The sequence below is a fragment of the Suricata suricatta genome, chromosome 13, assembly GCF_006229205.1.
Source record: "Suricata suricatta isolate VVHF042 chromosome 13, meerkat_22Aug2017_6uvM2_HiC, whole genome shotgun sequence".
Lineage (NCBI taxonomy): Eukaryota > Metazoa > Chordata > Mammalia > Carnivora > Herpestidae > Suricata > Suricata suricatta.
This window is the reverse complement of record NC_043712.1, coordinates 38,664,231-38,679,627: the sequence shown is the minus strand read 5'-3', so window position 1 is coordinate 38,679,627 and position 15,397 is coordinate 38,664,231. Positions and strand designations below refer to the sequence as shown.

Sequence of the window (15,397 nt, the reverse complement as noted above, 5' to 3'; positions counted from 1 at the left end):
GTAAAGGAATGTTCTTGCATTTAGGAAGTACGCTACAAACTGTACCACATCATAGACATGAACTATTCTTATAAAATGATGTGAATTGTATAACACAGAAAACATAAAAAGAAAGATATGCAGTAAAACCTTGGATTGTGAGTGACTTGTCCTGCAAGTGTTTCACAAGATGAGAAAATATTTCTAATAAATTTTACGTTGATAAATGAGAGACATCCTACAAGTAGTACGTGATGCCGAATGTCACAGGATCACAATGGTCCAAACCATGCATTTATTCAGGTATCACATCTCCTTCATTCCTTTATGAGCCAATGGTGCTTGAAATTCACTTTGATATACAAGTGCTTTGGATTACAAGCATGTTTCCAGAATGAAGTATGCTCGTAAACCAAGGTATTACTGTATATGTATATATAGAGAGCACATGAGGGACAGAGTGCAGTTCTTAACATTTAGAGGATCTTGAAGGAAGAGTGTAGGAATACATTGTACTATTCATTTTTTTTTATTTTTAATGCTTATTTATTTTTGAGAGAGAGAGAGAGACAGAGTGCAAGTGAGGGAGAGGTAGAGACAGAGGGAGACAGATTCTGAAGCAGGCTCCACTCGGAACTGTTCAGCTGTCTTGAACCCCAAGATCATGACCTGAGCTGAAGTCAGACACTCAACTGACTGAGCCATTCAGGTGCCCTTACTTTGTACTGTTCTTGAAAATATTTTGAAATCATGTCAAAATAAAAAGTTAAACAAAGAGGAGAGAAAAGAGGTAGAGATGAAGCTAGGTAGAGTAGAGCTGAGGCAGAACAACAAAACCCAAAAGCAAACCAACAACTATGTATGTATTCAAGTTCCACTCCTCCTACCACAAAGCAAAGGTTATGCTCTCAAGTCTAGCTAAACCAAGGAAAGGAAAGCTTTCAGGGAAGAATGAATGAGTGGTGCCACAAGGAAAGGAAGATCCAGACACAGCATTTTTAGTCACACATAGTGCCCCAAGCCCGGAGCACAGGGGCTGAAAGACAGCTGCTTCTGAGGACCCCAGGCATGTTGCCACAATTGTTGCTGTTAGCACTCTGTTAACAGGCCTGCTGGATGCTGACGAGAAAGTGTCCTACCATTACATGAGGCCGTAGTAGTATGTCCCCAAGAATGGCTGATGTTAACAGTTGTAGCAGCCAGGCAGAATGTAGACTCCAAGTCAGACTTGCAATTTTTTTATGTTTTATTTATTTTTGAGAGAGAAAGAGAGACAGAGCACAAGCAGGAGAGGGGCAGAGAGACACAGAATCCAAAGCAGGCTCCAGGCTCCGAGCTGTCAGCACAGAACCTGATGTGGGGCTCAAACTCACAAACTGCGAGATCATGACCTGAGCCAAAATTGGACACTCAACTGACTGAACCACCCAGGCGCCCCAGACTTGCAATGTGTTAAATAGAGAGTTCCAGTATCTTCGCATTATCACCGACACTTGTCATGTCTTGTGTTTTTTATAATAGTCATGGTAACAGGTGTGTAACATCTAATTGTGGTTTTGATTTTCACTTTTCTGATAATGAGTGATGTTGGGCACCTATTCAGATGCCTGTTGGACACTGGTAAGTCTTCTTTGGAGAAATGTCAATTCAAGTCCTTAGCCCAAGTTTTAATTGGGTTATTAATTGGTTTTTGCTATGGAGTTATAGGAGTTTATTTATTTTAGATGTGAACCTCCTATCAGGTATACAGTTTGCAAATATTTTAATTCATTCTTTAAGTTGCCTTTTCACTCTTGATTGTTTCCTTTACCAAGTATTGGTGAGGATGTAGAGAAATTGAAACCCTGTGCATTGACAGTAGAAATTCCAAAAGGTGCAACCACTATAAAAACAGTATGGATGTTCCTCATAAAATTAAAAGTAGAACATATGATCCAACAATTCCATTTCTAGATATCTATCTAAACAAAACTGAAATCAAGATCTCAAAAAGATATTTTCCCTCCCATGTTCATTACATCATTATCTATAATAACCAAAAGGTAGAAACAATGTAAGTGTTTGTAGATGAAAGTTAGGTTAAGAAAATGAGGCATATACACACATTGGAATATTATTCAGCCTTAAAATAGGAATCTTACAACATGTGACAACATGGATGAATCTTGAGGACATTATGGTAAGTGACCACAGAAGGGAAAATATTGCATAATTTTACTTATAGGAGGGATTTAAGACAGTCAACTTCAGAAACTGAGTACAATGGTAGTTTCCAGGGACTGGTGGGAGGGGGAAGTATGAAGTTGTTAATGGCTATAAATTTTGTAACAAAAGATGAACAAGTTCTAGAGACTCCTGGCCAACTCATGACTTAGTGAATATAGCATTGTACATTTAAAAATCTATTCAGAGTAGGAGCACCTATGTGGCTCAGTTGATTAAGCCTCTGACTTGGGCTCAGGTCATGACCTCCCAGTTTGTCAGTTTGAGCCTCACATCCAGTTACCTGCTGTCAGCATGGAGCCTGGAGCCTGCTTCAGATTCTCTGTCCCCCTCTGTCACTGCCCTACCCCCACTCATGTTTTCTTTCTCTCTCTCACTTTGTCTCTATCCCTCAAAAATACATACACATTAAAAATCGTTTCAAAGTAATTTTTAAAACTCTGTTGAGAATAGATCTCAAGTGTTCTTACCCCAACAAAGTAAAAACTAAAAAGATCCCTTGAGCTGCCCCTACCTCCCAAAAAAGAAAAAAAGTAATGTTTTAACATTGAGGTTAAATTCCTGTGATGAATTAAGAATGGTCTCAAATTATGACTCTCCCATAAAGGAGGGAGGTCTGCTTTGTTGTTGTTGTTGTTCTTAGTGATTCTTAAGTGGGCCTATGATTTTTTTGGCTAATAGAATACGGCAGAAATAGCACTGGACCAGCTTTCCACCCAGTCTTTAAGACATCTGACAGTTCCACTTCCTTTCTTTGAATGCTCATTCTGGAAGCCTAGACTGCTAAGAAATCTATGTACCATTGACATGAAGTGCAGAGCCCACGTACAAAGGAAATGAACCTGAGATTCCATGTGAGAGAAACCGAGCAGCCCTAGCATCCCAATGGAAAGCAGCCTTCCAGTCCTACCCTCCCAAGGCACCAGACATGTGACGGAGCCATCTTGAATGTTCCAGCCCAGGTTGAGCTCCCAGGTGGCTGCAGTCCCAGCTGATGTCACATGGAACAGAAGATACACCCAGGTGAGTCTAGCCAATCCTCAGATTCACAAGAGTCTAGCCAATCCTCAGAATCATCAAATAGTTACTCCTTTAAGCAACTAAATTTTAGGATGGTTTGTTATGCAGCAAACAATAACCAGGATAGACATATTCATTCCCATTCATAATTATTTCCTTCATTAAATATTTTATTAAGCATTTAATAAGAGCCCTGGAATAGGCTCCTTGCTGGTGATATTTGTCTAGCTGGAAAAGGAACATCAAACACATAAGAACATAACAATATGGTATGTGCAACTAGAAGGAGGTGAATTGAATGAAGAGAGAGGTCTGGTCCAAGCATGGAAGTCAAGGCAGTGAGGATTAAAGAGAGACCAGAAGAAGTAATAGGAGCAACACCCATGAGAGAAGCTACCACCTGTGAGAAATCCATAGAGTATTATAGAGCGTGGCACAGGGAGGACTAAGACAAGATTACTGCACCTGGGGTTCAGCATACTGGAGGATATGTGGTCAGGTGAGGCCACAGTCAAAGAATGAGGCCAGAACTGACTTAATAAACATGTACATAGAGATCATCTTGTTCACCTTATATTTTTACTACCTGCTACATTTCCTAACACATAGTAGATGTTCAATAAATGCTAAATGCTTCCAGAAAGGCAGGAAAGGAAGAGAGAAAGGTGGAAGTAAGTTGTTCTTTGCTCTTACATAGTCTGCTTACACAGGAGTAAGTTCTCCTTCTATGGTTCCCAAATTTTGCTGCATATTAAGTGATCTGGAATTTTTAAAAAATCTCATACCCAAGCTGGACTGTATACTTAATGAATTCAAAGATCTTGAGTGAGACTCAGACAACACAGGAGATTTCTGTGTGCAGCCCAGTTTGAGGAGTGGTGTTCCCATGAGTCTATGCTCCTCATAGTAAAGTGCGGAATGGTGCTCCCTGAATAATTTTCTGCACTGACCTTACAGTTTTAAAGGTCAGCAAATTAATCTCAATCCTAATGCAACCAGACATTAATAAGAAAAGGTGAACAAAAGACTAGCCTGAAATATCATTAAATCTGCTATTACTGAAAATACAAAACTCAATTTGAAAAATAGGTCTCCATTCCTGTGGGCTAATGAATTGTGTAAGTAGACTATGTAGCAGTTATTTACTGAAACAATCACTCAATGGAATATATTGAAAAAATATGCCTGAAAAAAATGAGCAAATCTGGTTCAACAACTACTGTCTCATGGACTGTTCAGTGGAAAAATATGTTTGGTCATAGGTCTCCACACCAACCCGGCATAAAAATGTAATTAGCATTCCAATTGATGGCTGTATTGTTGCTGATAAATTAGCAATGCTAACTAAATTACTAAATCAGTAATAGCTGTGGGAAAGAGCCACAATGGACACACTATTTTAACTTGCTTATAAAATGCAGTGTTGATACATATGCTGGATAATCTGGTTCATTTTCCTCACTCCTTATTGTGCCTTATCCTGAAGTGTTCTATGAAAAGTAACTTCACTAACTTCATGTAGAACTTCTGCATGGAAGATTTGAATGTAAGAATTTCTCAGCATTTTTTAATATCTCTTCATTCTGAAATTATATGTATTTTAGAATGATATAGATATCTCTTCATTCTGAAATTCACATATGTATTTATATACATACATATAAAAATTGCTGGTTTCATGCTCTGAAAACATAAAACTATCATTCAAAAACAAAAAACTACATAACTTTATCAACAGTAAGTATACTTATGATATTGGTTGCCTCTTAGACTGAAGTCTTATGTTCTAATAAAAAGCAATTTTCATAGAAGGAATTTGTCTGTTTATTGGAGCTCCAACACTCATGACAAGACAAGTCTGTTACGTTGGCTGGTAGGTTCTGCTTTCAGTTTTTCATTAGTTCAGGAAGCCATGGTTCCTTTATGGTTGCATTATATGGAGATGACTATTTAACAGTTTTCATCTGAGTCTCATGTCTGAGTAAATTTAGCCCTGAGGTTAAACTCCTTACTGTCCTCAAGTCCTTACTACTGATGATGAGATGTGGGTCTACTTTCCTCTCTCTGTGTGTCATGAGCTGACAAACAGACACTTTCATGACACTGATGGCCTGAAGTCTCAACACTTTTACAGCTTACTCTACTCTCCCTGGTATCTTGGTATTGTTCCCCGTCCCTCCACATACGTTTTCCACCATGCCACACGATCATCCTACTGACTTCCTAGTAGGGTCTATCTCTATGCCATGGAATTGTCAGGTGTTGACATGTACTGTTAATTAATCTTCACTACAAATCTGTGAGATAGACACTATTATTCTGATTCTAAAAATGAGGAAATGAACACACAAGAATTCTTAGTGACTTGCACAAATTCCCTGAGCCACACACAAAAAAAAAAAAAAAAAAAAGGATGAACCGTAACTCGCTAGCATAATTCCAGTATTATTTAATTGTATTGCATTCTAACTGGAGGGGATCTTGTTTTACACAATTAAGGAGATACCATCTCAACAGTTATTTTGATGAATTAAAAACTTGTTTTTGCAAGTTCCCAGCACTTGAAATAATAATATTAAATCCAGTTCTCATTTCTAAGTATTTACTGCCTTTATTTTAAAAAATGAAGTATAACACATTAAACCAAAAATAGACTGCCTACATTCCTTGCTACTTTATTGCTGCTTTATGGTATTTTTCCCCATAAATTTTCTGTATCGTGCTTTTAGTTCAACTAAAGGACTAACAACTCCAAACTGGCGTCTGTCATCAGGATCAGAGGGATCAACGGTGGGAGCCCAAAGGTGCAAAAGGTGTTGCAGCTCCTTCGCCTTCGCCAGATCTTCACTGGCACCTTTGTTAAGCTCAACAAGGCTTCAGTTAACATGCTAAGGATTGTGGAACCATACATAGCTTGGGAATACCCAAACCTGAAGTCAGTGAATGAATTGATCTACAAGCGTGGTTATGGCAAAATCAACAAGAAGCGAATTGCCCTGACAGATAACACATTGATTGCTCCATCTTTTGGTAAATACGGCATCATCTGCATGGAGGACCTGACTCACGAGATCTACACTGTTGGAAAACGTTTCAAAGAAGCAAACAACTTTTTATGGCCCTTCAAGTTATCTTCTCCATGAGGGGGAATGAAGATGACGACCACCCATTTTGTAGAAGGTGGAGATGCTGGCAACAGGGAAGACCAGATCAATAGGCTTATTAGAAGAATGAACTAAGGTATCTACCATGATTATTTTTGTAATCTGGCCAGTTAATAAACGACTACTTTCAAGGAGTTAACTCCTTGGAATGGAATCAGACATCAGGCAAACCAATTCAAGTTTCACTATAACCTGCCTGAGTAAATTTAGTCAAGCTCCTTAGCCTCTTGATGTCTCAATTTTCTCATTTGTAAAATAACGTTAAAAGTAGAGCCCAAAGCCCAGTTTATTAAGTGGTAAAGAGAGAGTAAGATAATATTCATAGAAAACTTAGCACAGTGCTCCAATGATTCCGATGATGATCGTAATGATGATGAAGGAAGAGGAGGAAGAGGAGGAGGAGGAGAATACTTAGAGGAACTGATCCTTCATTGAATGGACTTTGGGTGAATTTATTTACAGCAAATTAATGTAACACATAACCTCACCAACTTTGATCTGGAGAATGTCACAATATAATTTTTTTTCTCTCTTTCTTTCTTCCAGTTTCTTTATAGCAAGAACCATGCCTTCCTCATTTTTGTATCTAACACAACTAAGACTATTCATAAAGCAGTTAGTTAAGTCATACAAAAATGGCTGAATAAACAAATCCATGATCCATAATCTCCGTGATTTTGGGCCCCACCTTCAGCCAATAGCATCTTTTCCTGACGTACCATTCATAGCCCCCAAACCAGTTCCCCTTTCTCTAACCTCTTCCCACCTCTAATCCATTAACTGACTTACTATTTAACAGGACTTTAAAAAAAAAAACATGTTTTGTTTGTATTAATATCATTAAAAACTCTTTGTAGCATTCCATCAGCTACCATAGAAATCACACCCACCCTGTACAAGCTTTTATACTGTAATACTGCTTTTTTAGCAACATGATGCATTTTGTTCATTTGTTTTTGTTTGTTTATGAATTTGTGCTTATTACCTTATCTTCTTGAAACATTATCCTGATGCTAACTCATCTCTTCTTTGATTCCGTTTACTGAGCTTATATAAATCTTTCATTTTACAATATATCTTTCATTACTTTTCTACCTCTCCTTTTGGTTTAGATATCCCCTTCTCCATGCTTCTATTATGCCCTCTACTTGTCCTTTCATACTCATCATACTTTAAAAAAATATTTATTTTTTTTTTGAGAGAGAGAGAGAGAGCACATGAGCAGGGGAGCGGAGAGAAAGAGGGAAGAGAGAGAATCCCAAGCAGGTTCCACACTGTCAGTGCAGAGCCCAACATGGGGCTCAATCCCACAAACTGTGAGATGATGACCTGAGCCTAAATCAAGAGTCAGATGCGTAACAGACTGGACCACTCAGGCACCCCAATCATACTTTCATTTCAAGTCCAATGTCTCTCTTCTCAACTATTCTGTAAGCTCCATCAGGCAAAGCCAAACTGTCCTATTTATCATAATTTCCCCAAAGTCCCGCAAAATGCCCAGCACTTAACAGAAACCCAGTGCATGAGTTTAAGACTGAATACATAGATGAATAAGTACACGTGGAAAGCATTAAAAATAATTTGTATTTTATATTCTTATAGACCTTTCAAAAAAATTCTACTCCTGCCCAGCCACTTCCTGAAAGAGATCCATGTGAGAGGCTGGGAGGGGAGCCATTACTGCAGCCTCTTAGTGTAATCTGAAAACTCACCTTGCGTGGAACTCTTAGGATCACTCAGTTGTGGACTGTTGTCCTAGCAGTGCCTATTAGTAAATGGTTAGTTTGTAAACATTTGGGGTCAATTCCTCCTGGCAGTCCCCAGGCCTGAACACTTAATGTTCTAATGATCTATTAGTGTCTTCATATATATGTGTGACACTCAACTTGATTAGTATTTCTTTTGGCCACATGATGAGCAAATTTATATTAGACATAAAGCAACCTGATTTCCCTCTTCTTAGAGATGTCACATCCCAGGTTATGGTTTATTAACACAAATAGAAAAAAAATGAAAGGTAAAATGAGAAGCAACAGAAGGTAAACTTTTTATAATGATAATAATAATGGCAGTAGAGATAGTAATGATATTTGTAGGAGCTTGTATTTTTAAAGTATATTCTATGGGTCATTTATTTTGCTAAATGTTTTATGTATATCATTTTTCACAATATCCTTATTAATAGTATTCTGGTTTTTTTTCAATGTATGGGTAAGTAAACAGGATATAGGGATTAAGATGATCACCAAACAGAATATTACATATGGATAAAAGAGACACCAATTGAGATCTCTTTGCTTGGCTACAAAGCCAACACTTGCATGATAATTGGGAACAATGGCTCTAGGTCCAGGACCCAGTTATCCTGGACATTTTTGGCAGAATTACTTTATTCGTGTCATCTCCTTTGGAAGTGTGCAGACAAGTTAACAGAACGCAATTTCATACTGACTTCCTTTGCAAAAGTAGGCTTAGTCAGGATCCATGGTATGCATAATTGGACAGATAACACCATTTTACACAATAAGAACACTATGTATGTTTACAAATAACTGTCTAATATCAGCCTAGAAAATATCATCTTGTCTTCACAAACCTACTGAGAACAGTTATATCCATCCAGATATGGATGTTTGTGTTATGTTAACACAAAAGGCAATAGTTCTGTTCTTTAAAAGTATCCCTAGGGGCACCTGGGTGGCTCAGTGGGTTAAGCGTCCAGCTTTGGCTCAGGTCATGATCTCACAGTTTGTGGGTTCCAGCTTCGCACTGGGCTCTGTGCTGACAGCTAGCTTAGAGCCTGGAGCCTGCTTCCAGTTCTGTGTCTCCCTCTCTCTCTGACCCTCCCCTGCTCGCACTGTCTCTGTCTCTCAAAAATAAATAAAAAACCATTAAAAATTTTTTTAAAAAATAAACAAAAATATCCCTAGCTACATCATCTTTTAAATGGCTGTCAATATTCCTGTTATGTTGCAGATTTAACGCTACACTTAGGTTCTAAGCCATGGAATAAAACTGGAGATCAAATCATTCTAATAGTTTTCTCTTTTCTTTCAATAAAAACAAAACAACAAAACCTGGAACACTGTCTTAGCTATAATACAAGAGGTATCTGATGTGTTTAAGAATACAGTACTTGGTTAATAGTGATTTCTTTTTTAAAAAATTTTTTTAATGTTTGTTTATTTTTGAGAGTGAGAGAGAGAGCAAGCGAGCATGAGTTAGGGAGGGGAAGATAGAGAGGGAGACACAGACTCTGAAGCAGGTTTCAGGCTCTGAACTGTCAGCACAGTGCCTGACGTGAGGCTTGAACCCACAAACTGACCCATGAGATCATGACCTGAGCTAAAGTCAGCTGCTTAACCAACTGAGCCACCCAGGCGCCCCTGGTTAATAGTGATTTCTGAATCCTTGAATGCTAATACATTTTCCCAAGATTAAAAGAATGATGTTAGCCATTTATATTGGTGAGTGAGTCTCAAAGTGTTTAAGAACAATTTTCAGTGTTTGCAAAGAAACGACAGTCATCATAATGCTAAATGGTGAGAACTGGATAATAATGGGTTGTTCTCTTACTTCCTTTGAAGGACATGAGTGCCAGACATGGTCTGAACCAGGATCTTCCCCAGGGAAAAATGGTATTGGGAGGTCCTTTCCTGTTCAGAGGTCCTGGCATGAAGGACTTTCAGAAAGCCAGAATGTTTTCAGGGATCCTCAGAAAGCATGAAGTCTTCAAATCTAATGTTGCACCAAGGTGATATTTGTTACTCACTGTTTTTCTTTTTTTTCTTCTTCATATTTTAAATATTCTTAACATAAACAAAGAAATGTGGTAACTTCCTTAAAGAGTTGATTTAATGTGAACTCTCCTCTAAGTGCATGAGTTGCAATGACTTCCCTAGAGAGAGTGGTAGAGAAAGGATGTAAGCTTTGTCAGCACAGAGCGCAGGCTCCGTGGTCTTAACTGCCATGCTCTTGTGTGTCCCAGAAGGAAGCACCACACCCTTCAGCACCATCAGTCCAAATTACAAAGGAGGCGTCATGTGAAAAGAAGGGACTTAAAGCTGACCTGAAACCAGACTGCTCCCAGTTGCTTACTCATTTTGTATAATGATGAACATCTGCTCCCTGGCATCCACTGGCATGGATTCCCTCACGAAACAGGGCCATCTTGACGTGCTGAGGCACACTGCTTCTAAAGAAGACTAGTTGGAGTACCCCGCAGAATGTAATTCACAGAAGCAAACAGCTTGCTCCATTTCCAGAATAAAGGAGTCTCGATGTGGTTCTGATATTCAAAGAACGCTAAGAGATGAGGTGGAATTCTGTACCAGACTGTTCAACAATAACACAAACCTAGCAAAGTTACATTTCAGACAAACATGTTCCAAGAAACGTACCCATAGAGAAATGAATATGAAAACCAGGAAATACCTTTGTAGAAAAACACTGTGCTTCAAGGCACCAAAAGACCAAAGAGAGGACAAACCCTCAGTGAATCTATGAACTTGATTTCTGATGGATTGAGCTCTTTTTCTGAAAATAATTCAGAAAAAAAAATCTGTGGAAAGAGTGAAACCACGAATTCAGTACAGATCTCCCAAGGGTGTCTACATGGAACATATTAGGTTCCTATACAGAAAAAAAAATTAACATGTTCATACATAAATGAAAATAAATGGCACACGTAAGTATATTGAGGAGAACAAAACTAAATCCAAATTTATATTTAAATCATCCCTTTTAAACGGCCTAGGAAAGAGACATTTATCTTTGGTAGGGAATGAGAGAAAGGCTGCCTGACCGCACAGCTTGTTCCATTCGGTTCTGCTTTCTAGAAACATTGACAGTGGGAGAAAGGTTAATGAGCTCCCCTGGCGGTAGTCAGGGCACATACACTGGAGAGGAAGAAGAATGAATTCTTGTTTCCATCCAATCCCTTTTTCTTTTCACTGTATTACAACATGCCAAGTGCTCCTATCATAGGAATTTACCATAATATATATGGTGAGATGACCCTGATGCCAGGCAAAGCAATGAATGTGACTTTTTCTCAAATAATTGAAAAACAGACACTGAAACATTTTCTTTAGAAATGGCCGTTAGATTGTCTACGCAGCGTGGTGACTAGTGGAATACGTAAGGAACAATGCCACTGTATTTATATATTTCTGGACAGGTACAGCTGACAGTATAAACTCATTTTATGGGATAGCTAAAACAGCTGCAGGAAAGAGATAAAGACATTTTATCATTTTAATTTGCTATCACCTAAACAGAACAGCAGTGTAACAAAATTGCCTAGGATTATTGAAAATAATCTGTCATCAGAATTGATGGTATTTACCAAAGCAGCTTCCCCAGCAAACTTCAGTCTGTTCTTGGGTTTAAAAAAATAAAAATCTACTTCATGCCATGAGAAAATGCCCTTGGTCCTATCTAAACAAACAAATAATAATAAAGCGAACTGCAACAAAATGGATTTGGGATAAAGATGATTCTTCTTCTGAAAAACATACAATTATCCTGGAAAGGTATTACAGAAGAAAGTATATCCAAACTGTTTGATTTAACAGAATTACCACTTAAAGCCACATATACACCTAAATTTTAAAGCATCTGAATTCTTATTTACCAAAAAAACAAACAAAAAATCTGTTTATGAAATTTTTGCATTTGTTGCAACCTTGTAAACTCAATAAAGAGAAATTCATTCCCAGAGCCTTATTATCAGTGTTAAGCCAGATCATTTCTATGTTGAATTTTGTACCAAACAGATACCTTAAGTGGTCAGACACAGCCTATCACGTAGGATGGCAACATAAAAATTAGGAAAACTCTATCAAGGATCACCATGAGTTTATCTTTTCCATTATGAGGAGAAGAACTTTTGCTGAAAAGGACCTAAGAACCTAAGACACACAGGCCATATTTGTACTTTCCTATAAGAATCATATCCCACTGTTTCATGGGTGAGTGATTGCTTCCTCCTTGGGATACAAATAGCACTTACTGTGTTTTTTATCATTTTTTTAATGTTTTATTTGTTTTTGAGAGAGAGAGAAACAGCATGGGCAGAGGAGGGCCAGAGAGAGAGAGGGAGACACAGACTCTGAAGCAGGCTCCAGGCTCTGAGCTAGCTGTCAGCACAGAGCCCGAGGCGGGGCTCAAACCCACAAACGCAAGATCATGACCTGAGCCGAAGTCGGACGCTCAACAGACTGAGCCACCTGGGCACCCCAGCACTTACTGTTAAACATAGATTATCACCTGTTTTCATAGTCATAAAACTGATAAAGATTTTCAGGCGAAGGAAAGCTAAAAATAATATTGTTATTTTTATAAGGGGTATAATATGCCAGACATTGATCATGGACAGAGAGCTAATGTGGGGAAAAAACTGGGAAGTAAGAACATTTTCCTCTGATTCTGAAACCTCTTCACAGTCTCTCTGTAATTATATCACTGTCAAATGCCCAGATACATTGGTAAGGAATCTGCAATCAGGGAAAAGGGTTTACGTATATCTACATACCCAGTACTACCCACTCTACTGTGTTATATAAACCATTCGGTAGAGATTTCGCTGTCAAGAAAGCATAGTTTACATCTAAATGAAATGCAGCTAAACAGTAGTACTTGGGAATTTGGCCTAGTAGCATTTTAGACTTCAAAGGATATTTAAAATTGTCTCAATCAACTATGTTACGTTATGTTAGTATTTATTATATCAAAACAATACGCATACAGGGGCACCTGGGTGGCTCAGTTGGTTGAGTGAGTAACTCTTGATTTTGGCTCTGGTCATGATCTCACAGTTGGGAGACTGAGCCCAGTGTCAGGCTCAGCATAGAACGTGGAGCCTGCTTAAGACTCCCTCTCCCTCTCTGCCCCTCCCCTACTCATGCATACTCTCTCCCTCTCAAAACATACAAGTATGTAATTTTTATTTATTTATTTATTTTTTATTTTTTTAAATAGTTTATTGTCAAATTGGTTTACATACAACACCCAGTGCTCTTCCCCATAAGTGCCCTCCTCCATCACCACCACCTCTTATGTAATTTTTAAAGTCAAATTATAAATGTTTATATCAAAATATTAATTCTGCCCCTCCTTTCCATTCAATAGTTCTCAACCAAGGATAATTTTGCCGCCCAGGAGACAGTAGGTAATGTCCAGAGACATTTCTTGTCACTATTGGAGGAGAGAGTTGATAATGGTATTTGGTGCCTAGATGTCAGGGATACTGCCCAGAACAGAGTCCCACAACAAATTTCACACAGCACCAAGATTGAGAAATCCTACCACAGATCCCTCCACAGAGGCAACTACTTTCTACTTTTTAAGATTTTTGACTTTTACACATTGCCATGTTTCTGAATAACTTATATACCCTGCTACCTTTGGTGGCACCAATTATGTATATTATCTATTGATTCTAAATTATGAAGATGATAATTCAGTTCTCTTTTGCTTTTATTTTCTCTGCTTTTCCACAACATGACTCCTGAAAGTCATATGCAAATTGATTAAATAAGTGATATATATAATATATGTAATATATATAACTATACAAATATTTTCAAAACTGAACACTCTTGCTTGATTCAGTGTTTGACTTTTTCATCATTAATGTTCCTTTGTACATGTTGCTAAAACTTCCTAAAGTTTTAAAGCCTTTAAATGAAATGTTACACACGATCCATCACAACATTTATACTATTAGTCCTATTTGTATAAAGATACCTCTTCTGGGGCACCTGGGCGGCTCAGTCAGTTAAGCAACTAACTTCAGCTCAGGTCATGATCTTGTAGTTCATTAGTTTAAGTCCCACATCGGGCTCTGTGCTGACAGCTCAGAGCCTGGAGCCTGCTTCAGATTCTGTGTCTCCCTCTCTCTCTGCTCCTCTTCTCTCTCAAAAATAAATAAGCATTAAATAATTTTTTAAAAAAAAGATCTCTTCTGAAACTTCCATGCTCTTGATATTTAGACTAGCTTCTCTCTAATTCTAGCATTTATCTAGAACCTTCCTCTGCTCAGATCCTTGAAATTTCTTCTGTCTTCTTCCTGGTTTGATGCCTTTTTTTCTATAGTCTATTATCATGTTCCTTCTTTTTTTGATGAACCATATCCAACCTCCCAGTTACATCTAGTTCAAAAGTCAGAGCAATATGAGAAATATTGGATTTTTTTTTTTCCCTGTTGAGAGAATCTTGAATCACACAAATCCAAAATGGAGTCACTCTCTCTTAGTTTCTGTACATTAGAATTACTGGGCTGCTAGTTAAATTAGATTTCTGGATATGGTACTTACTTAACTCTCTTTTTTTTCATCTTCCAATATTACATTCTTGTTCTCTCTTTCTTTGTTCTTTTACATTTTGTTTTGTCTTGACAATAAACATACCATTCCTACTAGTTTAGGAAAAACTAAAGGTCTTTCTCCAATCCCTCAGCTCCACATAGAACTCAGACCTGAGATCTGAGAAGTCCAAGGACTTGTCCAGGATCCCATAGCTAGCAGCACATTCTAGAACCAGAAGCCAGTCTTCTTTTTTCAGTTCAGCATTTATATGCTTTCCACAAACCATCAGATCTACTTCATTAAAGTCTTCTAAAAAATATACTAATGACACATAACGTTATCTCTCTTCTACAACCACAGGATACATATATTCCTATTCTCAGCAATTCACTTTTGCTGTCTTATATGAATGAGGCATGATTCAGAGACTGGAAAAAACCAACAGAAAATCAGACCAAAATGCTGGTTCAATTGCAACTTCCAAGTTAGTGAACAAAGATTGGAAATTTAACTAAAAGGTAAATTATTTTATTCAAATGGTCACACAGACAAAAAACAAAAACAGACCTATAAATACAGAGAAGTGATGGTTGCCAGAGGGGTAAGGATTGGGGAAGGGCAAAATGGGTGAACGGGAGTGGGAGACACAGGCTTCCAGTTATATGATAAATAAGTCATGGGAATAAAAGGTACAGCATAGCC

The 15,397-nt window shown here is 38.0% G+C and overlaps 1 pseudogene; it reads left to right on the top strand.

Moving 5' to 3' along the window:
• Positions 1 to 6,517, top strand: part of LOC115275915 — a 44,331-nt pseudogene extending 37,814 nt beyond the window's left edge.
• Positions 6,518 to 15,397: the final 8,880 nt, after the last annotated feature.